The sequence below is a fragment of the Paramormyrops kingsleyae genome, chromosome 1 (genome assembly GCF_048594095.1).
Source record: "Paramormyrops kingsleyae isolate MSU_618 chromosome 1, PKINGS_0.4, whole genome shotgun sequence".
NCBI lineage: Eukaryota > Metazoa > Chordata > Actinopteri > Osteoglossiformes > Mormyridae > Paramormyrops > Paramormyrops kingsleyae.
The window spans coordinates 51520215-51529171 of NC_132797.1; the positions used below are offsets into that span (position 1 = coordinate 51520215).

The following is an 8957-nucleotide window of genomic DNA, read 5'->3' on the forward strand; positions in this document are numbered from 1 at the left end:
CATAATCCTCGGTTAGATTGGAGAACCGAGGAAATTGTCTCTTGGTCTGACCATCTATTTGACTGCATGTCCCTTCCCTGTAAGGCAACTGGAGTGGAAACCCCCGAACCAGAGAATCTATATGTCATTCCAGAGGAATACCTAGAGTTCAAAGATGTCTTCAGTAAGGATAAGGCGTTCGGTCTCCCTCCTCACCAAGAGTGCGATTGCGCCATCGAGCTTTTAGAGGGAGCTAATATGCCACGAGGCAGATTGTACTCTTTGAATGAGGAGGAGTCCCTAGAGACGTACATCCGGGAGGGACTACAACAGGGGATCATCCAGCCCTCCACCTCACCCATAATTGCTGGGTTCTTCTTTATTAAGAAGAAAGACGGTGGAGTACGACCCGTGGTGGACTATTGGGCTCTGAACGCTGTCACGGTTAAACGACGTGACCCTCTCCCTCTAATCCCTTCCTCCCTAGAGCAACTGCGAGATGCGGTGATTTTCACCAAACTCGATCTCCGAAGCACTTACAATCTTGTGAGGATTCAAGCAGGGGACGAGTGGAAAACCTCTTATCACCAGTAGGGGGCAGTACGAATATCTTGTGATGCCTTACGGGTTGGCGAATAATCCATCAATTTTCCAGTCTTTCATGAATCGAGTTTTTCATGATATGTTGCACAAGTGTGTCATAGTGTATATTGACGACATATTGATTTACTCCCCTTCTGAGCAGGCTCATGGCCAACATGTACGACAAGTGTTACACAGGCTCCGAGAGCACCACCTCTATGTCAAAGGAGAAAAATGCGAGTTTCATCAGAACCAGGTGAGGTTTCTGGGGTACGTCATCCAGCCAAGGGCTGTGGCCATGGACGTGCAGAAGATCACAGCGATCCAAAACTGGCCACAGCCCCGAACCCTCAAAGACCTACAACGGTTTCTGGGATTCGCTAATTTCTACAGACGGTTCATACGCAATTATAGTATGATAGCCGCACCTCTCACATCTCTAACTCGCGGTAATCCTACCCGGCTTCATTGGACCCCAGACGCTGACCAGTCTTTCGTTCGCTTAAAACATGCTTTCTGCTCAGCTCCTGTTCTAACCCCGAGCTCCCTTTCGAAGTGGAGGTGGACGCTTCAGAGGCCGGGGTAGGCGCCGTCCTGATTCAACGCGATCCAGAGACGGGACGTAGGCATCCCTGTGCCTATTACTCTCGGAAGCTGACTGCGACGGAGCGAAATTATGAGGTGGGTGACAGGGAACTGCTTGCTATGAAGCTAGCTCTAGAGGAGTGGCGACATTGGTTGGAGGGAGCTCGCCATCCATTCATCGTTGTGACCGACCATCGCAATATGGAGTACCTCCAGTCTGCCAAACGCCTCTCTTATCGCCAAGCTCGCTGGTCCCGTCCTCAAGCCATCTTGCTTCATCTCTTCCATCACCTGGGATTTAGAGGAAACCATAAGGTTAGATAACGAGACACTCGTACTATCCCCTCAAGCTGCCCCCCCGGGCTGCTGTACGTGTCTCGTCATCACCGTCCGTAGCTGCTGAAATGGGTCCACTCTAGAGGTCGACCGATATATCGGCCGGCCGATATATCGGGCCGATATTTAGCATTTTTTAATGTATCGGCATCGGCCGATATCCGAGTGCACTACGCCGATTTTCAGACAGGCACGTCTGCGGGCAGCCCAGTGTTATTGTTGCTGTGGAACACATGACCCATGCTGCCTTGTGCAGGACCACAGCCAGAAGTTTTGGAAGAGTCCTGGGATAAAACGGTAAGGCTTAAATTCTGATCTTTCAATGACCTGTTTATTTAAGTAGTTTGCTATGAAATGTTGCTTTAAAGGAGAACGCGAATTACGCTATTGGGAACTGGGGTAATGATAATGAGCCTTCAACCAACTGTAGCTTAAAGGATCATTGATTCTAATAGAGTTCGTTTTGTGCGCTTATTGGTGGGCTCACAGACGTTTTTTAATCGTTAAAAATCATTTTAATTGTTAACATTTTAATTATTACCATATCAGCCTGATGTTATCAGTTATGTTTTTTTTCTTGTGTCGGAGAGTTTCACTCTGTGAGTGTGTGGGGCGGAGCAGGCAGCTCTGAAATAATGAAGCGTATGTGAGAGTTGCGTTACTCTGCCCTGATCAAAGACAGCGCTGTCCTCGGAGACACAGAGCTGCTAAGAACAATGCATGGCGGAGAAAAGTGTTTGTTCGAAAGCGTGGTCACCATTTACTTGAGCTGATGCTGACAATGGTCCTTCTGTGCAACTTTTTTTCATTTGAGACCGGAGATTCAAACAATTCGTCAGACGTCTAGATAAAAAGTGCATGACTTTGCGCAGTTAGTTTCCTCATTAAACATGTCTATCCTTAATATACGGGCTTATACGTAGACAACGTCACAATCACTGGGGGCTTATGTTGTATTGCACAGCCTTGTATGCAAGGATGACAGTTATTTTATTTTATTTTCCGGGATCACTAGATTCTGATTGTGAATTTGGCTTTAAGCTATCTGTCTGCTAACAACAGAAACAACATGTTAGTGTACACTACTCATCATACCATGATGCACTTAGTGTTTTTTTTTTCTTCAAAATGTATTAGAGTGTAATTATTTTAATGTGCATGGAATACTGGAATTGTAGAATGAATTGAAGATGAAGGTACTATAATAAAAATTCTAACCTTGCATTTATTCTTCTGTTTTAGTAATTGCTGTCTGATGGCTGAACAAAAATCTAATCCTGTATGGCAGCATTTCACAAAGCCAACACCAGGAAAAGCCAGGTGCAATATCTGCAGCAGACTGGTGAGCTTGGGAGCTGAAGAATGAGTTTGCTGCTAAAGAGATTCTGATGCTGCTATCTTTATTGTTTATAAGTTTAAGTTGTTTATAAGTTGTATTGTGTTTTTGTTATTTAAGTTTATATTTAAATTTACACAAGTCAGTATTCAATAAATGCTAAGTTGAGAAATTTTGTGTATCGTTTGTTATTATTAATGTGATATTTTATCATGCAAATAGAGGGGAAAACGTCCAATTTTCGGCCAAAAAATATCGCCAGCATATATCGGCCATCGGCTGACCCTGACTCCTAAATATCGTCATCGGTATCAGCTATTGAAAAACCCATATCGGTCGACCTCTAGTCCACTCACAACCTGGGACGGGACATCCTGGTGTGTCTGCAACCCAACTCCGCGTGGCTCGTAGGTTCTGGTGGCCGGGATGGCGCCAACAAGTCCGAGCCTTTGTGGACAGCTGTCCGGAATGCGCCAGATGTAAGTCTTCCTCTTCTTGTCCTTCTGGTCTCCTACAATCCTTACCTGTTCCCTCCAGACCCTGGTCGCACGTGGTCATGGATTTCATCATGGATCTCCCTCGCTCCTCGGGTAAGACCGTCATTCTCACCATCGTAGACCGCTTCTCTAAGATGTGTCGGCTAGTCGCACTTCCGAAACTACCCACGGCAGTCGAACTCGCTGATGTCCTGCTTCGTGAGCTTTTCCATGTTATTGGTATCCCGGAGGATATTGTGTCCGATCGAGGACCTCAGTTCACTTCACGGGTATTTAAAGATTTTTGTGCAAAATTACGGGTGTCGCTAAGTCTTACCTCAGCTTATCATGCCCAGTCAAATGGTCTAGCAGAACGGACGAACCAAGAGGTGTCCAAGGCGTTCCGACTCCTATGTCACACAGATCCTGACAGCTGGTCCTCTCATCTGATGTGGGTAGAATACTCCCTGAATTCCCGGGTGATTCCAACCACGAAGTTAACTACCTTCCAGTGTGTGCTGGGGTTTCAGCCTCCCCTGTTCACCTGGGACGCCCCTTCGGGACCCGTACCTCATGTGGAAGCATGGTACCGGGACAGCAGACAGGCGTGGCGACGCATCCAGACCGCTTTGCGCACTCAAGCAGCCCGCCACAAGGTTCAGGCTGACAAACATCGCCGACCGGGGTTCCCCTATCGACCAGGACAAATGGTATGGTTATCTACCAAGAACCTCCGTATCCCCGGCTGTCGCAAGTTTATGGCTCGGTATATTGGACCATTCAAGATCTTACGGAGAATAGGACCTGTGACGGTAAGGCTGCAACTTCCCCGTATATATCGAATCTGTCCGACCTTTCATGTTTCCCTGTTGAAACCTGTCAAACACAGTAGCCTGCGTCCCAACACGGAGACCCCCGAGGAGCCGCTTCTTCCCATCGCGGAGGAGGGTCCCTCCTCTCAGGTCCACTCCATACTAGACTCCCGCAGACGCCACGGCACGCTCCAATACCTCGTGAACTGGGCAGGGTCCGACCCGGATGAAAGCTGTTGGGTTCCTGCTGCCTCCGTGTCGGATCCGACCCCGAGGGAGGCGTTCCACCAGGCACACCCGGAGAAGCCAGCCCCCCGTCCGCGGGGTCACCCTCGCAAGCATCCGTCCGTGACTTACCTGCCCTGCCACGTTCGTCATCTCCAGCCTCGTGTTCCCTGTTCTTGTCTCTTTTCGTCGGACGGATCCCCTTGGCAACGACCCCGGACAACGCACCCCAACTACGATTCCAGCGCGCCGATTCTACTCCTCTGCTCCGCATCACCGAGCGGGCGTTCCGACTCAGGACACCTGTCCTGTCCCTCACCATCTGGGGGAGGGTCCTGATCCCCATAATAAACCTTCCTGATCCCTGCACTTCAGGATCTCCGATCTCCTTCTTGCCTACACGTGACAGACAACATACAAATATCCATCCATCCATCCATCCATTAACTTCCGCTTGTTCGGGTCGCTGGGGTAGCAGCTTCAGGAGAGATACCTAGACCTCCCTCTCCCCAGCTACCATACAAATATTACAACAAAATTTCACTTTTTGTAATACAGCATAAGGCAGCACCGGACAGACACTAAATATACAAAACAATATACATATACAGAAATGTAAAACCAGTCAGTGGTGAATGTGATGAAAAGAAAAATATTGCGCATTGCACATCATTTGACAATGAAAAGAAAAATATTGCACATCGTTTCACAGTGATTGTATTATTGCACTATGTTCATACAGTATTCACAATGATTATATTATTGCACTATATAAATAAAATGTAAACTTAATACCTATTGTGGTAATAAAGTGCACAGTGAGTAAGAGAGAGGTAGGGTTAAACATGAACTTATGTTCATTTGCATTTAGTATTCTGATGGCCTGGGGGAAGAAGTTCTTATAAAATCTGGTTGTTCTGCAATGCATACTGCGGCAGAAGTTCAAACAGCTCATGTGCCGGGTGCATGGGATCTTTTATGATCTTAATGGATCTATTTTGGCAACGTGAGTAGTGTAGTTCTTGAACCAATGGGAGAGAGGTGCAGATGATTTTCTCCATCCTCACCACTCTCTGAAGTGTCTTCTGTTCAGTGGCACCATACCAGACTGAGATGCTGTTGGTCAGTATGATTTCTATAGTGTCTCTATAGAAAGTTGTGAGGACAGGAGAGGGGAGGTTTGCTCTTTTCAGCCTTCGGAGAAAATGAAGTCGCTGTTGTGCCCTCTTCACAAGAGAAGTGGTATTTGTGGTCCATGTCAGGTCGTCTGTGATGTGCACTCCCAGAAACTTTGTGCTTCTCACTGACTCCACACTGTTGCCATGGATTGCGAGTGGCTAGTGTAGCATGTGCTTTCTTCTGAAGTCAAGGGTGATCTCTTTTGTTTTGTTGACATTCAGTGCCAGGTTGTTTTTTTCCACACCAGGCAATATGAGTTGTTTAACAGTCTCTGTATGCAGAGTTGTTGTCATTGCTGATGAGTCCCACTACTGTCATGTCGTCTGTGAATTTTATGATGTGGTTCGAGCTGTAATTTGTGCAGCAGTCGTGGGTCAACAAGCTGAATAGTAGGGGGTTTAAAACACAGCCCTGGGGAACTCCAGTATTCATGATGGTAGTCTCAGGTGTTTTTTCCAAGACGTCCTGTCTGGGGTCTGTCTGTGAGGAAGTCTAGTAACCAGTTACATATAGGGGTGTTGATACCTAATGGCTCCAGTTTCTTTACCAGCTGTTGTGGGATGACAGTATTGAAGGTAGAGCTGAAGTCAATAAAAAGCATCCTCACATGACTTTTTATTTTCCAGGTGGGTCAGATGGAGTGCAGTTGCTATGGCATCATCAGTGGAGCTATTTGGGCGGTATGTAAATTGAACCGCACTGGCATCAGTAAGATGTCCTCCAGCCCTGAGTGAGCAGGTAGAATTGGAAAGGTTGGACTCAGAGTTTGAACGAGATATCGGACCTGGAGGTACGTAAAAAAGTCTGACTGCTGTAAACCAAATTTAGCGGCTAGGTCAGTAAAGCTACCAAATAGTCCGTCTAAATACAGATCACAACATGTCAAGACCAACCCTTAGCCACTGTGTAAAAGTATGATCCAGATTAGCGGCGGGAAAGAGGTGATTGTTGCATATGGGACTGTACACAGAGAAGTTGTTAAGTTTGAATTTCTGTCTAAATTGTGCCGAAATTTTAAGAGTGGAACTCACTACTGGGCTAGACGTGTACTTAGATGGTGAAAAGGGTAAATTTGCTGTGACTAAAGCAGAAAGTGAAGACGACGTACAAAAGCCCGCCTCGACTCTATACCATTCCGTTCCTGGAGTCTGAAACCAAGCTATAACTTTTTGTATATTGGATGCCCAATAATAATTTTTTAAATTGGGGAGTGCCAAGCTGCCTAGGTTTCTGGGTCTCTCCATGAATTTCCTGCGAATCCTGGGGTTCCTGCCATCCCACAAGAAGGAAGAGATCAACCTATTTAATGACTGAAAAAAGGAGTTGGACAGAAAAACTGGGAGACATTGAAATAAATACAAGAATCTGGGTAAAACATTCATTTTTATACAGTTAATTCTACCTGCAAGGGATAAATATAGTGATGACCATCTCCGAAGGTCTGATTGTAGTTTACCCATGAGGGGTTTAAAAAATTTTTCATACAGCTCAGTGAAGACTCTGGTGATGTATATGCCTAAGTACTTGAACCCAGGTTTGGATATATGAAAAGGAAGGTCGCTGTCTAAAATCTGAAGAGCAAGATTATTTATCGGAAAACATACACTTTTGGACAGGTTTAACTTATAGCCAGAAAAGAGCCCAAATTCATATAATATACCTAAAATGTTGGGTACACATGACACAGGATCTGAAATATATAACAGTAGGTCATCTGCATAAAGAGAAAGTCTGTGTTCCATATCGTTCCTCTTAATTCCTGTTATTAAGGTTGATGTCCATAGCTTGATTGACAGAGGTTCTATAGCCAATGCAAATAGAAAGGGGCTAAGAGGACATCCCTGTTGCGTGCCACTTGACAAAGGGAAAGATTTAGAGGTTATTTTGTTAGTTTAGACTGAAGCTCTAGGGGAGGTATATAACAGGAGGATCCAAGAAATATATTATGGGCCAAAGCCAAATTTTTCAAGTGTAGCAAATAGATAAGTCCACTCAATTCCACTCAATTCTGTCGAATGCCTTCTCCGCATCCAGGGAGACAACCACCTCTGGAACTCCCCTGGATGCAGAGGAGTGCACAATATTCAAAAGTTTACGGATATTGGTGAAAGAGTGGCGGTCCCTCATAAAACCAGTTTGGTCCTTTGAGATTAAATGAGGCATAACACTATCCAATCTTGAAGCTTGGCCAAAATCTTGATATCAACATTTAAAAGTGAAATTGGGCGGTATGACCCACAGTCAAGTGAGTCCCTATCTGGCTTCAAAAGAAGCAAAATAGATGCCTCAGTTAGACTCTGTGGTAGCGTAGATTGGTCTAGAGAAAAATTAAACATTTCAAAGAGAATAGGAACAAGCTGAGCACTAAACTTTTTGTAAAATTCTATTGGGTAGCCGTCTGGACCTGGGACCTTACCGCTTTGCATTTTCTTAATGGAATCAAAGATCTCCTGAGGTTGCAGGGGACTATCTAGATTATCCTGCACATCATTGTCTAGTTTGGGAAAATTCAAACTGTTTAAAAAATTCACCATAGGTAAAGAATCGGGTGGAAATGCAGAAGTGTATAAGTTTGAATAATATTCCCAAAAAGAATTATTTATTTCCACTGGGTCTGTTGTTATTACCTGTAAGGCATTGCGAATCTGCAGGATCATATGCGAAGCTGATTTGCATTTCAACTTGTAGGCTAACAAGCGACCCGCCTTTTCTCCATGTTCATAAAAGTGTCCTTTTGACCACAACAAGAAAAAGTATAAAAACAAAGTCCCGTTTCCCTCGCCCGGACTAGGGTCACCGGGGCCCCACCCTGGAGCCAGGCCTGGGGGAGGGGCCCGTTGGCGAGCACCTGTTGGCCGGGCCTTGCTACCTGTGTGACAGTCATTCTCACCAATCACAAGCGCCGTGCTTCTCGCATGCCAGTCATGCTCACCAATCAGAAGTGGCCCAAGAAGGCGTATATGCCCACAAACAGCAAACACGTGAAACCCAAGGAAAATGTTACATTCGTGGTGCGGAAAAATACTGATTCTGCTACTGAGCTATAAGTGAATTGCCTTCCTATTTCATGGTCCGAGATTGTTTCAGAAAGGTCCTATCATCAATAGAACCGGCAAGCTCCTTTTAAACACCAGCTGCAATATACTTCAGCGTATCATACTTTTGGTTTTTGTTAATAGGCAATAGCATTAGTATACCGCTAACCCATCAACACAACAATGAGACAGTAAGTAATTCTCACAGCAGCGGAGTCGGTGACCTCCAAAAAAGCCGTAAAACCCACAATACAGTCGTGTTTATGTCATATGTTTTTATGCTTATTAAATTTAAGTGTTTCCAAAGATTAATCCCACAACAGTGTAGGATCACACATGCACATATCACAGGGCCTAAATTCCAGGTGGCCTGAGACAAGGCCGAGCCTGGTACGAGAGGCACCAAAGGGGG

At 45.5% G+C, this 8957-nt stretch overlaps 1 long non-coding RNA gene across 1 annotated transcript; it reads left to right on the plus strand.

Annotated features, from left to right (window-relative positions):
• Positions 1-1568: 1568 nt before the first annotated feature.
• On the plus strand, positions 1569-2990 carry LOC140578823 (uncharacterized). Its single transcript, XR_011983095.1, has 2 exons — positions 1569-1779; positions 2725-2990. It is a non-coding gene; the product is annotated as an uncharacterized lncRNA (long non-coding RNA).
• The last annotated feature ends 5967 nt before the right edge of the window (positions 2991-8957 follow it).